The 26,467-nt window shown below is 32.2% G+C and overlaps 1 pseudogene; it reads left to right on the forward strand.

Moving 5' to 3' along the window:
- The window catches only part of LOC144251169 (protein kintoun pseudogene), a 34,437-nt pseudogene that overhangs the window by 1,018 nt on the left and 6,952 nt on the right, over positions 1-26,467 (forward strand).

Consider the following 26,467-nt stretch of genomic DNA (forward strand, 5'->3'; position numbering starts at 1 on the left):
GGCAGTGATAGAATTCATTTTCTATTTTTGCTCCCTTTTTATGCTGTTTATGAGGCAGTACTCACTAGTGGCTTTTATTTTCTGTACATTTTGCAATAAACCCCAATTATTACATACTTTGAAATAGCACAAGATAAAAATATTTAATATTAATTTGATTGTATTTAAGATGATTATATTCACCAAGTATCCAAAGCTCATTCCTTTCTTTTTTAAAAACAGCAATTGTCATTTTCTTTGACCTCCCTGTTCTGCTCTAACCCCAGACATTTTAATAATGGTCTTTCCTATTACACAAGTACTAGCTGCCTACAGATCTAATGGTATATCATAAAGTAAAAATCAGAATGAGGAAATTTCATAGCAAAACCTTTCCCATAGGTAGAAAACTTACTAAGAATTACAAGTAATGTCAATATGAGTGTGTAATTAATTGTACTAAAACAGTTCTCTGTAGAGATCTGAGTCTCAGCATCCTCATCCCCAAGATCTGGAGAGAGGAAAGATTCACACAAGGGGCTGGGGATGTGGCTCAAGCGGTAGCGCGCTTGCCTGGCATGCATGCGGCTGGGGTTCGATCCTCAGCACCATGTACAAAGAAAGATGTTGTGTCCGCCGATAATTAAAAAATAAATATTAAAATTAAAAAAAAAAAGATTCACACAAGGCAGAGCAGCCATATGAGCAAGGAGAGATGTGTAGAGGAATGGATTGGCTTGACATGCTGCTTGATTAGTTAATGATACCCCTCAGTCTCTTTTACCTGAAGAAATTGTAGGTCTACATTAGGTCACAAAGTTTTATTTGTTTAAATTTTTAATTAATTTATTTTTTTTCATTTTCCATATTTTTATTGGTACATTATAATTGTATAAAATGATAGAATTTGTTGACTAATATCCATACATGTACAAAATATAACAATACAATTTGGTCAATATCCCTATACCCCCAACTTTCCCCCCTTCCTCCCTTTCTCCCACCTGCTGGGTTTCTTTCTGCTACTGATTTCCTTTTAATTTTCATGAAATTCCAGACTTCAAACTTCTTTTTCCATTTTTCTCTCTAGCTTCCACATATGAGAGGAAACATGAATGACACTTGACCTTCTGTGATTGGTTTATTTCATTTAACATAACAGTTCCATCCATGTTTCTTCAAATGAAATAATTTCATTTTTATTTATGAAATAAAATTCCATTGAGTATATGTACCTTATTTTTTATCCATTCATTTGTTGTAGTACAGGTAGGGTGGTTGCATACTTTGGCTATACTCTATACATGCTATGCATGTATCAATGTGGTATGATGACTTATGATTCTTTAGGATAAATACTGAGGAGTGGTAGAGCTGGGTCACATGGTGGTTCCATGCCTAGTCTTTTGAGGATCCTCTGTACTGATTTGCATACTGGTTGTACTAATTTACAATCCCTAAAACAGTGAGATCCTCTCCAGAATTTTGTATTGTTTGTATTTTTTTAGTTCAATAAACAAAATCATTGCTTTTATTAATATTAAAGCATAATATGAAGCATAATGAAGTTATCACAGTGTTCCACTACCAATTAAATACAATGGATAATATTACAAAATAACATTAAAAATGATACAAAAGCAAAAGCTAGGGAAGATTTTGTTTAACGTGACAAGTGTGCTTTTCTGTTCAACAGCTCTTTCCAGTCTGGAGCACAGGAAGATGATACTACCCACATACCTGCAATGCCATGCAGTCTGTCTCCTCCCTTTGATTTTAACTGAGTTAAGAAGGAAAAGCCCACCTCACTCAAACTAGCTGTTGTGAATGGTAGTAATTGCAGGATCCTTTGTGTACTTAATAAAGAAAGGCTCCTTCTATCTTAATTCAAAATGCTGATAAATTTAGGATCTCATAATCATTCTTCAACATATATGAAGAACTATGCTGCAATAATTGATTTTCTTCTTCAGGTACTAAGTTTAACTTGATCATTGATTCAGGGTTTTGAAAAGCAAATGGAAAAGAAAACTGTTCTCCCTTATTGTCTCAAGTTTCTCTTCTGGAGAGAAATGGTTAAATGTTTGAGATAGAGAAGTGAGATACAACACGACTTCTAATTTCATTTCCTTCAAATTGTTTTATTAATAATGTTCTCTTCAATATGTCATAAAAACCTTGGGAACATGTAGTGACTAGGACGATTACTTTTAAGCCTTACTTGCCTTGACAACAATCTCTTTGAGAATGCTTGGATACATTCAACATTTTGGAAAATACCATGGTTTTTCCTATGTAGTTTTTAAACTCAGTTCATTAAAATGCAAAAATATCAGTTAAATATGCCAATTTTGTTACCCAAAAATCATCTTCAAAAATATTGGCTAAATGAGTTTTTTTTTTTCCAATGAGAAAACTGTGAATCTCATTCCTTACTACCTACACCCTGCTTAGATTTTTTTCTTGAGACAACCAATGTGGGTGTAATTAGTTTCAACTTTTGAACACAATCTTTCAAGAAATCAGCTATGCAGTGAGCTTTTTAAATAAGATTAAAAACATTTACTGCATTTTCCAATACTTCCATGGGATTGTGTGGAATTGCTCTGGATGCTAAAGCTTCATGATGTATACATCATGAAAAATGAATGATTCCACAAAACACTATTATTAGTAACTTCTAGCAATTTTTTTAATTACTCTGCTGTGTTTTCCAGTTATGTTTGTTGTTCTGTCAGTTGTAATTCTTGTACACTTCTTGCAGTTTAATTCATATTGACCAAATGTGCACTTCTACAATTCTGTAAAAATCTCTAATTCACTTAAATGAGAGGTTAAATTTAAAAAGCACAAAAAATCCTCCATGAAATCATCCTGCCATGCATACCTGACATAAACAATTAAAATTTTAATTTTAATAATGATCTTCTAATATCAGTGCTTTCATCTAGCTGGCCTGCAATATCTACACTAGATTTCAATTGAGTAAGAAGTGTTGATTCTAAATGTTTTGCAATAGTACAAATCTGAAGAGATATTCTTTTGTTAGTAGGTATAGATTTAATTTATCAACTGACTTATCATCAAATATTGCATATACATATCATATCCAAAAATGCTGTAAGAATATTTTTTCAGCAATTGTGTGAGCCATTTTCTCTTTTGACACATTATATGTTACTAAATGTAATGAGAGTAAGTCTTTCTCAGCAGCAGTAGGGCAATAAAAAATGTGTTAATAACTTTATGTCTTTTTTCTTTCTTTGAAAAATATTCAAGAGGCTTATCAATAAAAGATCAACAAGTTGAGTTCCCAAGTATCTCTTATATTTAAAGGTTTTAAGCTTTCATTTGCAGAAAAAATAATTACAAATAATACACTGAGGCCTATCATTTTCAAAAGTATTTTCCATTTGATAAGACAATATATAAATCTTTTTTGAAAGTTTTTTAATTGATTTTTTTTAAATAAATGACAATATAATGCATTACAATTCTTATTACACATATACAGTGCCTTAGTCTAGCAAGAGGTGACAAGCAACTTGAAGGTTGAAGCAGGAACTACTTTATTTCAGTGAACTCAGCAGGAACTGAGTGGGAACTCAAAGTAGCGGGCACCCAAGGTAGTAGGAGCCGCCTCTCTGCCAGACAGCAGAGGTATATATGCTTAACTAATTACACACAGCTTAACTTAATTAACATCATCTAGATACAGCAGTCAGCCAATAAGGAATCCTCATCATCTTAATGGCTCGCTGGTGTTGCTTCACAAACCACTCCTCCTGGCAAACTGCCAGGTGCCAACTTGACTTGATTCGTGGCCCTCAACAATACAGCACAATTTTTCATATCTCTGGTTGTATATAAAGTATGTTCACACCAATTCATGTCTTCACACATGTACTTTGGATAATGAAGTCCATCACATTCCACCACCCTTGCTAACCCCCTGCCCCCTCCCTTGCCCTCCCACCCCTCTGCCCTATGTAAAGTTCCTCTATTCCTCCCATGCTCCCTCTCTCTACCTCACTATAAATCAGTCTCCTAATATGCTGAGAGCCATTAGCCAAGTAGGTATGACAATTTCCTTGCCAGCGTACCCCATGTTGCTTAGAGGAAGGACTCATGGAAATGGACTTGCCTTGGACATTTGCAGTGATATTGCATGTATGTTTGAGAAAGGTGACCCTACTCAAGGACAAGGGTGGATCCAGGTTTAGGGAGGATCCTACTGGATTAGGGCGGATCCAGGTTTAGGGTGTATCCTGCTGGTTTTAGGGAGTATCCCGCTCTTTGGGTTTAGGGCGGTTCCAGGTTTAAGGTGTACCCTGCCGGGAATAGGGCATATCCTGCTGATTAGAGCCTGGTGGAATAGGTGAATTTTTTCCCCAGAATGTGTTTGTAGAGGTCCGGTGTGAGTTTGGAAATAAAGAATTGCTGTTTGAATCTACAAAGCTGTGAGTGGCTCGTGAAAGTCATGGTAATATAAAGCTAGACTGCACATTAACCTTGTCATCATGGACACCAAGTGACACCCATTAACAAATGACTGAAAGCCATTCCTTAGTCAATATATACTCTATTTATCATATTCCTTCTATCAATAGTTTTCTCATATATTAAATTGGACCTCAATATTCCTAAAGATGTGCATTATTTAGGGAAAAGATCTATACAAAGCAGTCTGGGACTTTATATTTTATTTTCTTTTAAAAACATTCTCACAGTTACTCACAGAATTGATTTCATGACTCTAACAGGTCACTGTGAAAAAATTGATAAAAAGACATTTTTGTGATCTCTTCTGTGTTGGTGGCTTGAGAATTTGCTTGATAATGAAAAAAAAAAAAAAAAACTACCTGATCTGCTAGACATTGTTGGCTTGTACAGGAACTTCTTGAAGTGGTAGGAATATATCTTTGATTTTCATTTCTGCTACTTTTTGATAGAAATATTTCTTGAGAATGCCAGTTATAGTCAGATCTACTGAGGTTCCAATAAGGTTTTCCATGTCTATCTTTACTATGAGTTTGGAGCTGATGATAGTGTTCTATGGAGCTTTTCTGAAATATATTCTTTACCTCCAGCCACCAGAACCAGGACTGGCCCAGTGTCACAGGCTTCACATTTCACCCACACAGTGGCAGCTTAGTGTACCTTCTATTCATAATCATTTGTATTCTTGATTGCTGACATTCCAACTGGTGTGAGATGAAATCTGAGTGTAGTTTTGGTTTGCATTTCCCTAATTGCTAATTATGTTAAACATTTTTAGTCATTTGTTGGCCATTTCTATTTCTTCTTTTGAGAAGTATCTGTTTAATTCATTCCCTTATTTATTAACTGGGTAATTTGGTTTTCTATTGTTAAGTTTGTTGAACTTTGTATATATTCTAGACATTAATCTTGGGTCAGAAGAGTAGTTAGTAAAGATTTTATCCCATTCTGTGGGTTCTCTCTTCACATTTATAATTGCTTCCTTAATTTGATGTCGTCTCACTTATTAACCCTTAGCAGCATTTCTTGGGCTTTAGGGGTTCTATTGAGAAATTCAATGCCTGTGCCTAAAAGCTAGAGTATTGACCTTACATTTTCTTCTAGAATTTGCACAGATTCTGGTCAATGTTTGAAGTCATTGATCCAGACAGAGTTGATTTCAGGGTCAGAGATAAGGGTCTCATTTTATTCTTTTACATACAAGCAGTTGTCCCAGCAGCATTTGTAAAAAAAAAAAAAAAAAAAAAAAAAAAAAAAAAAAAAAAAAAAAAAAAAAAGGTTGTATATCTCTAATGTTTGTTTTGGGCACCTTTAATAAGGATCTGATGACTGAATCTGTGTGGTTTTTTTTCTCTTTTCTATTTTATACCATTGTTCTGTACCAGTGCCTGTTTCACTCATGTTCTGCTAGGTACACCCTGGATCACATGGTAGGTGATTGCTGGGGCAATATGTCAATGCTTGCTCTGATACCCATGCTCCCACAACAGCACCTGTAGTGTGGTTGCTTCAAGATGGCTCCTGCACTGGTTCAAAATGGGCAGTTGAGAGAAACAGAGCTCTTTTTTAAACACAAATTAATGGTGTAGCCTCTGGATCAGCTAAGTTCAGGCTGCTTTTCTGATCTCAGGTTCTTTTCCATATCAAATCTGTCCACAATTTTCCCTCCCTCTATGGTGAGCCAGTGCTTCTACCACTACAACCATTGAGGATGTAGCTCAATGGTCAACCATAAATGGATCAGTCCTTCATGCAATATTTACATTTATGTTTATGCTTATACATAAATTTATACCATACTTTTAAGAAATCCCTCAAAATTTACCATCTAGGAAAAAACTCAGACATATACAAGACAACTCAATCAGGCAAATTATCCTAAAAGATAAAAAAAATTGAAGGAGATCTTGTAAGAATAACAAGGAGAGATTGCTTTTCAGGGCTCACAGAAGGCCTTTTAAAAAAAATGTTTTTCTTAACTATACATCACAGTAGAATGTCTTATGACATATTACACAAATACATAGCATAACTTCCCATTCATGTGGTTGTACATGATATGGAGTTACACTGGTTGTCTATTCATATGTGAACATAGGAATGTGATGTCCAAGTCATTCTATTTTTTTCCCATTCTTATCCCTGCTCACTTCCCTTCATTCCCCTTTGTGTAATCCAAAGTATTTCTATTTTTCCCTCCCCTCTCCTTATGTATTAGCATCTGCTTATCAGAGAGAACACTTGGCCTTTGCCTTTGGGATTGGCTTATTTCATTTAGCACGACAGTCTCCAGTTCCATTCTTTTCCTGGAAAATATCACAATTTCATTCTTCTTTATACTTGAGTAACATTGCATTGTGTATAAATACCACAATTTCAAAATGCATCTTAAAATACTATTTCCTATGGAATTTGCCCCTTGGTTAAGACATTAAAGAGCTGGAAGACAAGTTTGGAGAAGGAGAAGAAATGACTGGAGCCAAGCTGGGGTAAAATGAGTGGCACTCTTACCAAAGCAGGAGCCACAGACAATATATATTTGTGGAAAAGCCATATACTAAGAATTCACTAGTGAGAACTCCAAATGAGAAGTTAGAATTTTCATAGCTTTAGCAGTGAAAGCAGAAGACTTGATGAGCAGGAAGACAAATAAACAGAAACATTGAGACAAAGCCATAATGCAAAATAGAGAAAGAGAGGGAGGATGAAACAATGTACCAAGAATACAAATGTCTTCAACTCAAAACCTAGGACAACTAACTCTAGTGCACTGGGGAAGAAATATCACAGGACTCTGACATCAGAGGGTGAACACTGTGGGCCATTGAGAAGTATCTGTTTTTACTTTCTAAATTCAACATTATTAGTACCAAAAGATTACATAGTAAATCAAGTTGACATACAAATATCCTGTACCTATATATAGCAAGTAATTATTCATCACTTAGGATATCATGTACAATAACTTCTTCTTAATTCTTATTACCATTTCCTCACTATTGAAGTAAATGGTGTTTGGTCTAACAGTAGCCAGATCTAGGTCATACCTATCAACATGGTGGGGATGATGGACCTTCTCCTCCTTCTGTAATGGGCTCCTCATAGTGCCCCAGGAGGGGCAGCAGAGCTCTGCATCCATCCCTTACTCTCAATGTGGAGGTCCCTAGTAATTTCAGAGTAGGGTAAAAATAGCAGGAAAATGTTCTACTCATTGAACCAGAAATGTTAATTTATATTAAAAACAATCTCCCTAATTCACATTAAAACTAATATTTAGAAACAATACAATGCAAATAATGCAATATATATATAATATATATATATATATATATATATATATATATATATATATATATATAGAGAGAGAGAGAGAGAGAGAGAGAGATGTTGCATTGTTTGCATTGTATTACTTCTAAATATTGGTTTTAATGTGAATTAGGGAGATTGTTTATATATATATATATATATATATATATATATATATATATATATAGAGAGAGAGAGAGAGAGAGAGAGAGAGAGAGAGAGAGAGAGAGAACACACCAGTGAATGAACTACTCAAGGGCACTCAAACACTGAGCCACATCCCCAGCCCTATCTTATATTTTATTTAGAGACAGAATTGCTTAGTGTCTCACTTTTGCTGAGGCTGGCTTTGAACTCAAGATCTTTCTGCCTCAGCCTCTGGAACTGCAGGGATTAGAAGTACATGCCACTGCACTCAGCTTATATTAAGTTTAAAATGTTTAGCTGTTACTCACTATTATATGTCAGGCATAACTCTTGTGAGTATTAGACATATAGATTTGTATTCATGCAGAAATACTGTTCTTCATCTTCCACACTATCTTTATTCATAAACGATTAAATTGTTTATTTTACGGTTGTGAATATTCAGAACCAAGACAAATAGGTTAAATAAAATTTTTGTTTACTGTAATTTTAGTATTGATGATGGATACAAGGGCAATGAAAACATTACAGAAGCAAAACATATCTGGAATAAATGAGGAGAAATAAGAAGGAGATAGGTACCGAATTTCAAAGTGCATATCATGCAACATGGAAAATGAAGTTTATGCTTAAACTTAATGGTATTCTTTTGATCAAGAAGAATAGAATGCCATCCTTCATGTTGGACAGGGAAAAATTTATTATTTAGATGTTTAATATCATATAAGGATACACATATTGCTTTCCAAAAAGCAATAATTTGGTCTCAGATTACTCATCAGGATGAAATCTTAGTTTAAAATAAAATGATATTGTTTCCACTTACACTGAAATTTTTTTTTTACTAGAATAACACGCTATGATGAAAGTACCTATTATTTTTATCCATTTTTTTTGCATTTATCATATGGTAAGAAAAAAATATCCAACTTGTTTTGAGAGTGCTTCTTAAACTATTGATTGAGAAGTGAAAAAAAATCCTTCAATAAGGGAAAAATAAACAAAACCAGTTTATAACTTTAATTTATATTGTATATCAGATACTCTCAATTTTATATGAGACATATTTATTCCCAAGGTAAAAATGTACTGGTTTAGCTCAGTTAAATATAATAGTATTTATTGAGTGCAGCTGTAAAAGTGATAAGCAACTTGCATGATGTTATCCCAAAACTCTATAAAATAAATCTTCTCCCTATTTACACATAAGTACAATCCCTTTCCTCTACACTACTGATGTCTCTTCTATTTTAATGGTACTCCCCCAAAACTTTTACTTTTTTTTTGGGGGGGGGGCGTGCAGGAGGAGTATCAGGAATTGAAGCCAGGGGCACTTAAACCTTGAGCCACATCCCCAGACCTTTTTATTTTATACTTTGAGACTGTGTATTTCTGAATTGCTTAGGGACTTGCTAAGTGGCTGAGGCTGGCTTTGAATTTATAATCATCTTGCCTCAGCCTCCTGAATTGCTGGGAGTAAAGGCATGCATCACTGTTCCCAGGAAGTATATTAATTTTTGCATGATCACATTAAAATTTTGATATTTCTTTGCTTTCTTCAGATGTAGGTTGTTTTATGAAAATTTGTAGATTCAAGTGTTTTTAAGTTAATAAGGAGTATTGCCGCATTTTTAATAGAATAATGGAATTTTTTCTTAATAAAATTTGATGTAAAAAATAGAAGTATTCAAAATTACTCCATTGACATCAGAACTGTCAAAACTACAAAACTGAGTGCATAATATAAGTTAGTGTTAATTGTATTCAACAGTTAAATGACTCAGCTGGGTGTTGTGTCACACACTTATCCCAGTTACTCAGGAGGCTGTCACAATAGGATCACAAGTTTAAGGCCTACCTCAGCAACTTAGTGAGTCCCTGTGTCAAAATAAAGATGGATGGTGGTAATGGGGACATAGCTCAATGATAGAGTGCCCCTCAGTTCACTCTCCTGTACTGAAAAAAGAAAAATTGAAGGAATCTATGTTTCTATCTTAAAACAGTTTCAGTTTGTTTAAAACAGTTCAAAATCAGATAGAATATTTATGCTATGTACATTACAATAGTCAAGTTATGGAACCAGCTCAGGTGCCCATAAACATAAGAATGGATAAAAATATGTGGTATATATAAACAAGAGAATTCTACTCAGCCATAAAGAAGAATGAAATCAAGGCATTTGTTGGCAAATTAATGGAACTGGAGAACATAATGCTAAGCAAAATAAGCCAGACTCAGAAAGTCAAGTGTTGAATATTTTCTTTTATGAAGAAGCTAGAGAGAGGTAAAAAGGAATTCAAAAAGAAAAATAGAAGGGAAACCAATAGATGAAGTTACTTGAGAGGGAGGAGAAGGAGAACATATGGGGACATACTAGTGAACAAATCTAACAAATTATGCTTGATTTGTGTAAATGTACCACAGTGAATCCTGCATGTACACACACACACACACACACACACACACACACACACACACACATGTGTGTGTATATGTATATATAAAATATATATATTGATATAGATATAGATAGATATAGATATAGATAGATATATAGATAAATATATAGATATAGATATATTGCATTAATTTAAATAATAATGCTAGAAGTGATATCAGTAGGGGAGAGCAAGGAAATCAGGTATATTCTGGAATGAGATTGATCAAATTATGAAAGTATGAGTGTGGCAGAATGAATTGCACCAATAAATAATTTAAAAGAAACAAAGGCCACAATAAAATAATAGTTTACCACTGGAATGTCCTCACATGTCTCTGAAATGGCACACATTGTTGTGAACACCTTGAAAATCTTCATATGTGTCAGCTTAAAAATAAATTTATTTTAATTTGAAAATGAAAGAAATTCAATAATCTTAAAAATATTATAGAACTAGGTAACAGTGCTAAACAATTATGTGGTTGTTGGCCTTGATAATGCCCTTCAATACTTTGTCTTTGACAGATGAATGGGCAGAATATTAAAATTTGGGTTGTTACTCAGTTATTGTTGAATGAAATACAAGCTGTAAAATAACAAGTGATGAGCAAGAATGCTACTGTTTCTGAGCTTTTAAACCTGATTCACCAGGAAGTGACTCTAGCCTGAAAAGTGGCATTTCTCTGAATGTAGGAAATTTCTTAACTCAGATCGAGTTGCCTACCTCTCTAGACACTGTTTCTTATCATGGGAAGTCCTAGGGCTTGATTACGACTACAAAAAGTTCAAATCCTGTATTATTGAGTACCAAAAGTTTAAGAACCAAATGTGAGGAGAATGATGGATGAAGTGGCAAGCTGAGTCTAGGGTATGTGGACAGTTGTGCTGAACTAATGCTTATGCTCTCCCTCTGTCTCTCCCCTCTCTTCTTCTTTCCCACATTTAAATCTCTCACTGAAGGTTTTTCAAAAATTTTAAATGATTCTTAATCATGATTTCCAAGGTTCCTTGTATAATTTTCATTTTTCTGGTTTCAAAAATATAGAGTGTTTCACCAATCAATGAGATAAGACCTTGAAATCTTAAAAAGAGCGTAATTATCTTGTTAAGAGCTCTTTGAATCCAAGAGCTCAAAGGCACCTTAGAAATCACTCTTTTGGGTGTATCATGTACTTTGAAATGCCTAATCGGTTTTCCTCCACTTAGGTATATTTTTATTTGATGATTCAACCCAATCTTAGTTTATATTTCATTTTAAATAATACCATTTCATCAACTGGCCGCCGGCGAGATCTGCAGTTTATTTTTTGAATAGTGGATATTATTGATTGTTGATGCAGACTTACAGATAGCCTGATCCAGAAGAAAATAATCCTTTAATATTATAGTAAGAAAAATGTGTGACTTTTTAAAAACTTTGGTGTTTACATGCTAAATATGAACTTATACCCTTATGGACTCTGAACAAAGTTTGCAATTAATCATTATTATTGTTTATATGAATTATACAACATGATATTTGTTGGTAGATAACGTTATCTTAATATATCAGTTAATCCTTTGGAAAGTAATTATTTATTTGATGATGATATCTTAGAAGCAAGTATCCTGATTGCTGTTTTTTTTTCTTGTTTCTAAATGCAATTCCTGGCATGTAGCAGGTAATGTATGAATGTTCAATGTATGAGTGAATTTAGAGAGGCTAATTTTTAAGTCTGTAGCACTGTTTATATCTATTCACTTAATAGTGTTGGATATATATATATATATATATATATATATATATATATATATATATATATATATATATATATAATATATCACAATCTTACTAAAGAGCAATTTAGGGTATCTCTCCTATTAAAGAATGGATACAAAATTTAGATTATATTCATTATTGCTGATAAATACTCAGATGCAAGCACAAACTGGAAGTAGTTTCATTGGAAGTAGTTCACCAGTCATAAAAATACTTAGTTATGATGCACCAATGGTAATTCGATAAAGAAAATAATATTATAATCTGCTGGAAGATTGCAACTAATCTTAAAGTTAGGAGTTATTTGAGTTATTTTCACATCTTTTATCATAACAGAGAAAACTATTTGAGACAAATTTATATCTTGGAGCTAGTATGCTTGCAGTTAAAGGATACTGTGTTTGATGTAAGGAATTTGATAAAAAGAATGACTGACTAAGAGAAAAAGAAACCTGAATAGGGTTTAGGAGAAATGTATTTAAAATTAGTACTCAAAAAATCATCCACATTTACTTGTGTTTGAAGTTTTTATACTTTAAGTGCCTCAATGCAGTTAAATTATAAGATTAACAGATTTACATGAAATGAATTTCCTTTCTATTAAAAATATTTAAATAAAATAGCTTTTCCACATAACTTGGTTAGCAATAGTCAAAAAGTTATAGCTGTGAATATGTATAAGCAATGTACTTTAAAGAAAAAATTATTACATTGAAATATTAATTTGTATTTTTGCTTATTCTCTAATTACTAAATATATATTTCTTTTGAATCCTTTGTTGAAATGTGGAATCAGTGAAAGAGAGCTTGGAAAAGAAACTTTGAATCTAAGAGTGCAGGATTTGATTGTTGTTTAGAGTTGAGTGAGCCATTGCATAGTTTTGAGCAAGGGAGTGATCTACAATCAATCATTTTATAGTCAAAGCTATAAATATAATCATAATATGTGAAGCTATTCCATAATGTTTATGAAATTTGTAATCATAACCAAATCTTGTCAACCACAGTTACCTAGCAGGTGTGTTTATACAGAATGTGTTTATACAGAATTAATTAAAGATTTTTTTCATTTTTTTCAATTAACATGACAAGTTTATTTTATAGATGTTAATTCATTTCAGGAGTTGGAAATTCTATGTCTGATTTTTATTTAAAATATTTTCCTAGTTCTTCATAACAGAAGTTGAGTGTGTGTGTGTGTGTGTTTGTACAAATTCTTGTGGTCTAACATTCAAGTTTTGTTTGGGTGGGGTGATGAAGGACAGTAGAAAAGTTATTAACATCCTTAGAATTCAATGTTGTATGCATAATTTGAATCTATCTGGAAAACAATGGAAATGATTTTTACCATCTCAAGTCTTTAATTAATTTCTCAAGGGTGGAAATAAATACTGTGAAAGATTTAGCACTCAAATTCTAATGACTATCAAACAGGTGGCAAAATTTCTTCTCCCCTACCATGCAACTTTATCTCAAGAAATGCTTCATTTAGCAAGTGCTGTTGCTAGCAGATAATTCTCTCTTTCAGAGCAGAAAAACAAATGAAGGGGAAGTAATTCTTTGAAGAAAACCTTTTTTCTTGATTTTCTTTTTAAATTGTGAGTGTGAGAATTATGTATTTTATTTTCTTGGGGGATAGGTGGTGGAACGCATGAGTGAGTGCACTGATTAACCCACCTATGTTGTAGTATTGTTAAACCATTCCTGGCTTTTGTTTTTTTGCTCTTTTTGTATACCAAAGCACTGGTAGTAACTTTCAGGTGTGATAATTATATTAACCTGAAAGCTTAAAACGTTTGTATAATACTTTAGACACTAGCTCAAGAGACCCTATTCTTAGTGAAATTGTGTTATTAGAATACATTTTTAGACTTAACCTCTGTAAGGAAATGGTGGCAAGCAAAAGGTTGCACTGAGAAATCAATTGGTAAACAAATAAAAAAAAAGGTCAAGATATTGTTCTTATACTTTTGCATTTTTACTATTCTCTGATTCATTTGTTTGGTGTGAGCTAGAAGCTAATGTGCCAATGCATGAGTTGGTATACACAGCCTCTACTAAGAAAAGTTATGTTTCCCTGTATTTTTGGAACTAATAATTTCAAAAAGCACTAAAATTTAGTTTCCTAATCCTTCTCAATGAAATTTGACCTTACCTGCCTTTTTGTATAACATGAATTGGGGTTTGCAGTGATAGAACCAAAGAAAATGAAATGTACATTTTATATTTTACCGGGACAACTCCTCATTTTTTTAAGTAGTAAAGTGCTTAATTGCATTTGAGTTCAAAGCCCAAATAATCTCCCAATGCCCAAAACAAATTCTTCCCAATAATCTCCCAATGCCTGAAACAGGAAGAATTTGTTTTGGGCATTGTGATATTATTTGGGCTTTTAACTCAAATGCAATTAAGAGGAGATATTCTTCTTCCTATGTGACAAGTTAATTTGCTATAGTAAATTATAAGAACACACCATTCTTTATAGAATCTCTAACAAATTAAACTTCTACATAACTAGAAAATATATTTGAACCAGATTGACAGAGCACTCTCGCTGTAGCCCATCTACCAGGATATGAATGTCGTATAAAATCCTTCAATGTCATGATATTTGCTATAAAAATAAAAATAAAAGATTTGTCCATTAGGTGGTTTTAAAATTTTCTTTTCAAATATTCATTTGTATGAACATTCCATGTAGACAGTAGGGACTTAATATATTTCTGCACTAGAAACTTGAAAGAATATCTTCTACTCTGCTCTGATCATTTTATAGGTGTAGAGTCTTTGTTTTAATTTGCATATTCTGTAATACTGATTAAGTTTAACCATTTTTGTTAACCATTAATATTTCATGTTTGTGAATTGTGTGCTCATATCATTTATATATATTTCTCTTAGAATACTTGTTAAAATATGGAAATTCTGAGGCACAATTACAATGTTGGCATCATTTTGTGAACATGCAACATGCTTAAAATGTTTTCCTCATTTGTCTTAAAACAACAATGCAAAGAAATGCCATAGTCTATGTATGTCCAGTTTGACCATGTTTACAATTGTTTCAGCAAAATGATACAGGGATGCCTCTATCTGTAACCTAATGGCTGTTCAAAAAAGTAATTGTTTTCTGTGAGCAAGAACAGTTGACTGATGCATCGCCAGTTTTGTGAAAGATTACTTTTGTGTTCTGGGACGGGGGGAGTCACATTGTTTAGAAAATAGCATTTGTCCAGTGGATAGGAGTGTCTTGGCAGAGATATGCAGATTTAATATTGTAGAAAGAAAAATATATTTTATTTTTAGAAAGAAAATTGATGAATATAATCTTTCCCCAGAATAACTTTGTAGTGTTGATGAAATGGGAGAATTGAGACAGGATTCATTATATTCTAAACTTCATATTGATCCAAATAACAACTGTTTTAAGCAGAATTAATAAATCATTTTTTTTACATGAGCTTATATAAAATCAAATCTTTTCTATATAATAGTCTTATAAACTTAAAAGCCAATATCTGCTTATCTGCTGTAAACACTTAACATTAAGTGATGGATGTGAGGACACCACGGGAACTCTATTTGATAGCCATGGAAGAGTTATTTGTAATTAATAATCTTACTGTGTTTTTGTATTGCTAACATCACTACATGGAATTAAGCAGAGAGGACCAGGGAATTGTTTAAAATATAAAATTGATTGAGAAACATTTTATTAGGCACTCAGTTTCTCTACATCGAGGTATCTCAACTTTAGCACTGTTGACCTTTTTTTTCCTGAGAATATCTTTGATGTACAGAACTGTCCTGTGAGTTATAAAATGTTTAGAAGCATTCCAAGAGATGAAAGTAATTGTGTGCCCCATCCACAATTGCTATAGTGAAAAATGTCTCTAGACATAGCTAAACGCATATGTGTGAAGGTCAGCAAAATGTCTTTCACTCCTCCCTCCTTCATTGAGAAACACTGGCCTATATGTTGTTTTTAATCATATGAATTGAAAGACAAATAAGATTTTCTTTTAAAAAGATTTTTGGTTGTTGTCGCTTTGGTTCATGGAATTACTCAGATAGTCATTCCTTTAAGTGTAGTCTGATATAATTTTGGTCTGGGGTTGCAGAGAGGTGTAACCTCCTTACAATGTTGAGGAACAATGCTCTTCATATCTAGTCAGTAAACTTAATGAAAAAGAGATGGAAGGGAATATTGATTCTACTAAGAATGGTGGCATATCATGTACTGTTACTGACGCAGAAATTATAGGAAGTGTTTTGAATGTTAAAAGGTCAATACATACTGACAAAAAGTCATAAAGAAGATGAATTTACTGAAAGCTTCTTCAGCTTCTGAAGTAATTAATTAGGAAGCCAGCTACATTATACTGCCAAGAAAGGGCTGCATTTTCACATTCTGCCTTTCAATTTTAAGAGAAAGAGACAAATGACAAGTAAACAAGTTGTTATCTGTAGTTTATTCATAAAAGCAATTTCCAGGGTAAATCATAAGGGCAATGTTGTTTCAGCTTTACCCCTGTTTCTTTCACATCTGCAGTTTTGATAAATGATAATTGATAGTTATTTAAGCATTCCAATGTTCATTCAGAAGACATGTATTAAGCTTCTCATGCCAGGCTCTGTGTAGAAAATACAGATACTAAGAAAAGAGTCTGCTTGAATATCCTATTAAAATAATTCTCAATGAATAGAAAACTTCTGATTATAGATACTACTCAGCAAAAATCTATTTTTTGACTTTTCAAACTAATTCTGTAATTTTAAATATCTGTCTACAAAAGTTATTGAGAAGTATAGGTAAAGGTATGTATTAATATTTCTGTTATGATTATGATCTCTGAGGCTTAAGATTTTTTTCCTTTTCATGAGATCATCTAAGAGTTTTCACATTTTAGATTATTTTACACTGAAAATTTAATTTTGTTATGAAGAAGGTGCTTACATTTCTTTTCTTCCATGTGACAGTTATTAATTTGGTCAGGTGACAAGATTTTAGTTTTTGTGGGTCTTTATGGACTTTATATTTTTTTTCTTTTGATTCTTTGTCTGTCTTTAAACCACTAAATAATATATGCTGTCTGGTTGCATATAAAATCCTGTGGGATTTTCATTTGAATTGCATTAATTTTCCAGAACAGTTAGTGGGTAATTAGTTATAATTAAGTTCACCCCATTCGTGAACTTAGGGCATGTTGACATCAGGTTTTCTTATATGTCCTTCAACAATGTTTTTAAACCTCACAATGAAAGTCCTGCTTATTAATTTTTTTGGTTCCTGTTGTTACAATATTTTTTTTTTCTGATTAGCTTCCACTCCTTACTGGGAAGCTATTAATTTTTGTGTATTCATCTTTTGTCCTAGAAATTTTCTCTCCTTTCTTGTTACTAAAGAAAACCAAATATTTTTGGCTTTTTTGTTCTTTTTCTTGTGCCCTTATTTCTTATCTTGTTTTATTGCAAGGATTTCCAGTACAATTTTGTTCAGGACTGAACCTAACAGTCACAATTATCTTGCTCTTGCTTTGTTAGTACTACATCTAAAATGTCACCATTCACATGATATTTACTGTATGTTTTTTTCTTAATATATTTCATAAGGTTAGAATGATAACCATATATTTTTTGTTTACCAAGATTTTATTTTTTAAATCAAATTTAGTGTCTATTATATCATAAACTTTTTCTAAATATCTTCTGAAATGAAAACACATTTTTCTTTTTTCCCTCAGCCGTGTAATGTAGTTAATTATACTGACAAATCTTCTTATGGTTAACCAGTCTTTTATACTAGCACTAAATCTTTCTAGGTAATATATTTTTGTTTTGTTTCAAACATATGGTTAAAAATCACAGTGCATTTAATGCAAGATGATTAGAATTGATGTATTTTACAAGAAATAAAATCATTTTCTCAGACCTAAAACTTAATTTTTTGATTACTGTAATTAGACAATATTATGAACTTTCCTTATTTCATCTATGATTTGAAATGTGAAGCAGTTTTTAAGTTGGTATAATTTAATGAAAAATATATATTGTAATTTTGGTTTATATTTTCCCCTTTTTAAAATAATTGGCTTTAATACTATTTGGTTAAGCTCTCTTAATATGAGAGATCATGTGTGTATGAGATACATATGAGATTTAAATAAAATTTATTGTCATTTCATCATGTATCTTGTCTCCTAAAACAACATTTGTATAATCAGAATCTCAAGCTCAGTACCCAAGTTAACTTTGCCTTCACATGTAATGTGGGCTTACCTCTTTTATGAAAGCATATCAGTAACTTCTCTGTCTTCCCATGGTTTTTCAATCAAGTGGCACAGAACTTTGTGTTGATTGCTTAAATTTGCTTAAAAACAATTTTTTGAAAGTTGTATTACTTTTAATGCAAATCCCTATTATTAAATATCAAACATAAGTCCATAAATTTATACAAAAGATGATTTGTTCATGCATTCTATGTGGTTTTTACATTCATTCCATTAAAATGAATGAAACATAACTTGATTTACAAAAGGATTAAAACATGATTAAGCTTCAGGAGTGATGTCATGTGAAATGCCTAGATGGGAAATAATAGATCATTTATTTTTCCTTTTTTAAATATTGAAATGTTTTAAATTAAATTACTTTATGGCAATTATTTTCAGTTTAATTCACCTGACTATGATTAGAAATGAATAGGTAAAAATATGCCTGGAACAACAGCTGATTTTGACTTTTATTCTTGCAGTTATATCTCTGGTGGTGGTTTGTGTAGTCGTTAGTTAAGTAAGGATAACCAACTTTTGTCCAGTAATGAAAATTATTCATATATTTAAGAAAATTAGAAAATAAACGTGCAGTATGCAAAAAAAAGATGTCATTGGATAAATTATCCATATTCTAATTTTTTTGGTGGGGGGGCGTTAGTAATAAGTGAATTCTGAATTAATCTAAAATGTATTACTGTGAGTGTCTCTTTTTTGAATATTTATTAATTTTAATTAATATTAAAATGGTTATCATTCACAATTGAAACAATTTTAAGAAGTCTCATGAATGAATGAATTTTATTCTATACATTTTAATCTAAGAATAAGTACATAATTTTTGTGTACTTAGTACAGAGATAAATGTGTAATTCATATAGTAATTTCCTGCTCAATACATTAAGAATATGTAGTTTGCATTCTTATTAGTCAAATCTCATACTGTTTAAGATAGATCAGATTAAATTTATCTTTAACATTTGAAAAGAGAAAGAAACATGCCACATGTCAGAAGTCTAGACCTGAACTGTCCAGTGGAATTTTCCATAGTGAATAAAATCTTCTATAACTACATTGTCTAACATCATACCCAGAAACAATATAAGGATATTGAGCATTAGATATGTAGCTAGTACCAAGGGGAACTACATTATGAATTTTATTTAATTTTAATTAATTTGGTCTTGTATACATGGATCCACATGTGACCAGTGTCTACCATATTAGACAGTGCTGGTCTAGAATCAGGTTCTCCAACATTATTCCACTACTACAATATCAATATAACTCTGTTTTTATAAAATAGGCATACCAAATTTGAAGTTCAAATATCTATTATTAAAATCTGTTTGGCTAATATTTCACATGTGGATTAACTTACCTTTTAAATAGCATACTGCCATAAACTAGAAAGATTGTGAACAAGCAAATGCTGAAGAATTTTTATTGTGTGTAGGAAAAACTGATGAAGAGCTAGTACATTTAACCAGTATATTTATACCAGTTTCCATGCCAACAGAACTTTGATTATTGGGATATTTGATGATAATTTAAACAATGGAATAAATATGAAATATACATCCTAAGGCCATTTATATTCTCTATTTATGTTAAAAAATCCTGAACTAAGATTACTTGTTAGTAATTTTAGTTTAAATAAAAATGTTCCTAAGACCCTGTTATAGAACTAAGTGGGCCATAAAAATAAATTTATATTTGAAACATTAATTTCTTCTCAATTATATTTGTTACTGAGGTCCATATTTTCAAAGAAAATTAAGCTATCCATTAAGTTTATACAATGATGTCACATTTACATTTGTAAAGCCAGAAACAATCAGAAACCACTTTTTTACATAGTGAATGACTACTATATGTTTTATTTTGTTTAATATTTTTTCAGCAAATACATTTCAGAAATTAATTGTTGTGTAGGCTTTTAATAAAAGGTATTAATATTCTTAACATATAAATATACATGTACATTTATGCATACATACTTACATGTATACCCTTTTAGAATTAAAACCAACATAGAATTATTTTATTAATACTGCTTGAATAACCTCATTTAGTCATTTTGTGCATGTAGACACACATGAAAACTAAAATATAAATACTAAATATAATTTCAAAAATTTAAAAAGTGAATCTCATACAAATAAAAAACTGAAAATAAGGGCTGAGTTGTGGCCTAGCAGTAGAATGCTTGCCTAGCACATGCGAGGCCCTGTCTTCAATCCTCAGCACTACATAAAAATGAATAAATAAAATAAAGGTATTGTGTCCAACTACAATTAAAGAATAAATATTAAAATCTGAAACTATGTCAAAGATTTTTAGCTATTAGAAAAGTAAACTAGCAAAATGGTACAATAGTTTGAGAACTTTAAAACAGTAGTTTTTATTATCCATCACGAAAGGATGCTGAATCATATTGCTAAGTTAGAGACAAATTTGATTAATATAATATATAGCAATAAAACAATCTCTTTTTTCCAGAGAGAAAAATATGCATCCTTAGTGGACGAAAATATATAACTTAATAGTTTTCTGGTCCTAATAAAATAATAAACAGTAAGTGTGTCAAAAACATATCACTGAAAGAACTGAGTTTTTGAATGTGTCTTTCAAACAATGCTCAGTAAGACATTTAAAGATGTATGTCCATGTATGGATTTGTAACAAATCCCACCAATATGTACAACTATAATGCACCAATATAAAAATGAGGAAAAAATACAATAACAGACAAGTGGCCTTTATCTTATTTTAAGGCTTTTGATTAAAAAAAAATAAAAAAAAACATTTCACAGAAAGGAAGTATTAGATCTTAGAATTTTTTCATCAGGATAATGCTTTTTTTTTTTCAAACCAAAACTATATTATAATGAAAAAATCTAGATTATTTCTTCAGAAGCTTTTGAGAGATAAATTATTTGATTTTGCAAATTTATTCTTCACATTTTACCTACACTGATAACCTTAGAAAATAGAATTTTGTGCATTTTAATGTGGTGACAAAGACTTTAAGTAACATTGCCTATCATGTGGGAGGGCCTGGGTTCAATCCTCAGCACCACATAAAAATGAATAAATTAAATAAAGGTATTGTGTCCAACTACAACTAAAAATAAACATTAAAAATAACAGCATTATTGTAATTATTGATCAAAATAGAGTGGAGTCTGAATGCAGACAATACAGAGTGCAAACCTTCCTGTTTTCTCTCGGAATTACAGCTATGATTTCAGAGACCATTCTGCTGCCATCTGTCAGACTAAGGCTCTTTCTAGGCTAGAAAGATTCTTTGGTTAAGTTATATGTGCTGGTGATGGGTTGGGGTGGGTTGAAAACCTAAAACTGGAATGGAGACGATATTAGAAGAAATCCCTCTTTCTTCCTGCCTCCCTCCCTCCCAGCCTAATTTTTTCCTCCTTTCCTGTATTTCTCAATTCCTTCCCTTTCTTTGTTCTTTCTTTCTAGGTTTAGGAGGCTTATTTCTTATAGCTGAGAAGGTGAGTGGTGCCTGCACTAGAAGGTGAGGAGACACTAACAGCTCCTAGATTGGTGGGGTAGCGAAGTGTCATTGAACAAGATGCATAGATCATAATAAGCAAGTCAGCAAACATAAAAAAAACATAATGGTGGGTGCTTCTCTCAGAAGAAGGTCTGTATAATCTGGATTTTTTTTTGAATGGGAAGTCAAAGCAACAGAAAATACATAGGTAGAAATTTTTTCTGTGTTGGATGATAGCACAAAATTTTTTACATGAGTCTTCTAGAGATATAATGCAATTCAATTTAAAGCAATGGGCAGTGGGGTGGGGAAGTAGATAGAGTAGCATGGATATCTGTATATTAGGTATTGACACATTATAAACTTGAAATAGCAAAAGTACTGAGGCAAGAACAAACAGAAATCTATATTATGGAAAAGAATTTAGCTTAAGAACTATGGTGTTTTGAAAAAATATACTAATATTTTAAGATTTGGGATTGTATTTTTGTTTTCTTCTTTTGATTGTTTCTCTTTCCTATATTTTTAAGAATAATTCTGTATTTTTATTATATGCCATATATAGCATATTGTATCAAAGTTCAAAATCATGTGGTAACCATAATATACACACACAAACAGGCATCACACCTCACACTTTTATTAAATTCAATAATTGAAATGGGGTTTTCTTTGCTCTTACTTGTCAAAATTTAATAGTAATAAGGTATATATAACAAAAAGAGGCAAGGGATATAATCTCACTTTGCTAAGAAGATTGGATTATAGAAAGATTGCCAAACCATATGCTGCTCAACATTTTATGTTTCTCTTTTTTGTCAAAGCAGATCTGGCAAAGAAACACATGTTTTAAGTTTTGCGCCAAGAAAAGATAATCTTCACTTCAGCATTTATTATGCACCATGTATACAAAATGCAATGAGTCAACCAACTCACACTTTAGTTTCATGTAAATAAAACGTAAACACAAGAAATGTAATATCTAGTAAAATGTGTCACAAAGGCCAAGATAAGAAAATGGATTGCTAAAATATGCAATTAGCAAATTCACTGAAAGAAACCAGGAGGATTTGGACATGAGCCATAGAAATATAATTCTATACTTTTGGCTAAGAACAACATTATACTTATAGAAAAATATAGACTCACATTTGGAGAGAAGTTCTGCATTTCATAAAAAAAGAATGAAAGAGAAATATCTATGAAGATAGGTGAAAGGCAGTCATATAAAAGTGTCAAATGTGATTTTTTTAAAAGGATGGGTGCATGCATATGCTTCATGATTTTTTTATGTTTCAAAAAGTGATCATATTCTTTCCAAATATTTGAGAAAATATTGTTCAGTATTACAACACTTAATAATTTGTAGAAACAGAGTTTCTTCATAATGGCCTAAAGATTGATCAACTTTTTCTCCAACTATAGGGGAATATATGTATTCATTTATGGATTGATCTTTTTATATTTTTTTAGCTTAGATACTAAGCTTCTTTGAATCAATGCACACAAAACCAAATTGACTGTGTTGTCTAAGTGGCAAATTAGATTTAATTATGAAACTTATAGAGCTCATATAGTTAGGTTTTACTAATGCTAACAGACTACTACCAGTAGTCAATTATTCCAAAAAGTTAATGGTTCTGCCTGTTGAGATATCATGAGAAACTAGTATGACAATGGAGGATTACTAATCAACAGGTCAGATTTAAGTGTGGCAAGATAATAGGAACATTGAAACAGTGGCAGCAGCCTCAGAGGACTGTTTTTTAAAATATTAAAGTCACCTGTAGGAAAAGGATGGAAGATAATTTTTTCTAGAGTCAGCTGTATATATAAAATAAAAAGTAGTTAGCCTATTTAAGTAGTTTTTGGGCTTTTGGGATTAGAATCACCACCCGTGATGGTGATTGCCACATAACAACATCAACAGTATAACCACATCCCAAAACCTATAGAAGCACCTCAATCATCATTGAATTAGAGCAGTGGCTGCTCTAATACTGGGTCTCTACTTATGAATCACTGATGATTGCAGATAAATACCTTCTTAAATACTCAATTGTCAAATATCAGAATTTACTAAGTAATCCTTCTATGTTACTTTGAAGCTGGCTTGAAAACACACCAACCAGTTTTTACTTCTTCCTTTCATCAAGTCCTAAACTGCTCCAGTGCAAACTGTAGAAACCCATGTTACTCCATTTCCTTTCTGACAGACATTGCAGTGACCATATGTATCTTTAGTTAAATGCAAACTACATTTTACATGTTGCTTAAACTTTGGCAGCACATCTGGGAAACATTTGTGGTATATCCCCATATGTCCTGATATGCCAGTGAAGAACAAATTATTCATTTGATCATTTCAGTTACATAAGAGGTAAATGAAAATGTTTGACAAACATGACCTGCAATATAGTGTAAAACAAAAAGAAAATAGTCAACAAGCACCCTAGTTGACACCAGTTTGTAGAAAGAAAAGGAATTTGTGAGGGAAAGATAAATATGATTTCAAATTTGAAATCTCATGTTGGGTTCTTCTTTCTGTCTTTTCTTTTAATTGACACTGGAGCATATTAAAATCTTTGTTGTTCATGTGTATTTATATGGTGGAAGGGTGCCATCTGTAAGCTTTGAGAGGATCATGACAGCTGGTTTATTTCTAGTTTATTAATATTTTCCAAGTATATTCCATTAAATTATTTGCTCTGGATGAATTGAGAAACTGGATGAGATTCCCTATTTAGATCATTGTATTCGATATTAATTTGGGTTGTACAGAAATTAGCTATGCTGCCTTGGTCAAGAATCCTTAATTGAGACCTTAATTTTTAGATTTGTAAAATGTGGTTATCAAATACAGACTTCTCAGGTACAACAATTAGGTAAGATAAAATGTGAAAAACACTTAGTAGAATATCTGCAAATAAAAGTGCTCAGTAAGTACAACTTTGTTTTTATCAGGCACCTAATTTTTGCTATATGCAGGAATTTAAACCCTGAGAAGGTAAAGCAAATGTAAAAATCAATTAAAGAAAGACACATCTCTGATAATCACCTGATGACAAAATTCAAGATATGACAGATATTGAGAAGCTTAAATTAGCAAGATAATTATGAGTAGCATCCAGGAAATAGTCTGAAAAAATATACATATAATAATTATTCTGTATAAAATTATCTGCTATTTAATCTGGGACTTAGGAGTGCCAAGCATATGAATTCGTTCCTTCTTTGAAATGTTTCTATAGCATACAAAACAGTGAGGGAAATAGTCCATGGGAGTCTCATGTTTATCTGAAACAAAATTAAGAAAATCTGTTAGAATACTGATTGCTTTTCATTATTGAGTATGTTTTCAGAATCATTTATTTTCTGTGTCCAGAACTATACAGTAAAATAGCTTTATCAATGGCATTTTATATACCAAAAGGACTTGGAACACAGGCAGATGTTCCTAAAGAAGAGCAAAGGTAATTTTACTGCAAGATAGTGAAATAAAGATAAAATCTTTGAATAATTGAGAAAACAAAATAGGAGAAACTGGTACTTGCTGAGAGAAGTTAGGTAAACTTGACATAATAGTATCCAGAATGCCTTCTTGGACTGCAACACTGTGAACGTCTAGTACGTTCGGGTCCCTGGGTAAGGGTTTCAAAATCACCGGGACACAGGGAAGCAGAGCCAAGGCAGCAATTGCAACTGCATGCTGAGGTTTATTTGCAAGTTCCTTTTATATTCTTCTTCTAACAAAGCAAGCAATTCTTCAGTAACATTTCATCTACATTGCCCAAATATCATGTCTCAGCGGGTACACAGAGCTAAATTCAGATTGTTCCTGTTCATTTGATAAGTACCCTCCCAAAGTTCATTGTAGACATTATCTAATCCCCAAATGTACTGTTCCCAGGTCCAGTATGCAGGAAGATTCTTCCTCTAGGCCAAACCATGCAGAACTTGTGGCTTGCGATAAGGGGAAGAGAACTTTTCCTCCTCCTAGCTAAGGTTTGCCTCAACTGACCTAAATCACGGCCACAGCTCTTTGCAAAGTGTCAGGCTGAGGGAGCTAAACTCTGCACACTTAAATTCCAACACAACACCACTGAAAGCAGTGGACAGCAAGGCCCCTGGACATTCCATCAGGTGTCAGACTGGCCTAAAGGTGAGCTTCATTTAGAATTTAATTGCAAGAATTCTTTCTCAGGTCATTAAATGTTTCCTTGAAGCCATCCTTTACTTACCCATATTCTACTTACAGACTATGGGGAAAATATCAAGTTCAAAGTTGATCTTTCATTTTCTAAGGGAAGATTGAAGCTTGAAAAGTAAAATGTCAAAGTCTCTCTTGGTCAATGGCAGACAGCACTTTTTAAATGTTATTCTCCAATAAAGAATGGTAATTCAATAAAATTATCAATTCTTTTAAATCAGAATGTAACTTTACTATGTTCTCTCATGTCAATGTTAGAAATCATTGCAATAAAATTCACAATTCAGATGTTTAAGTTTAAAGCAAAAAATAAAATAGAAATACACTCTCTCTG

This window comes from Urocitellus parryii, chromosome Y (assembly GCF_045843805.1).
Source record: "Urocitellus parryii isolate mUroPar1 chromosome Y, mUroPar1.hap1, whole genome shotgun sequence".
Taxonomy (NCBI): Eukaryota; Metazoa; Chordata; class Mammalia; order Rodentia; family Sciuridae; genus Urocitellus; species Urocitellus parryii.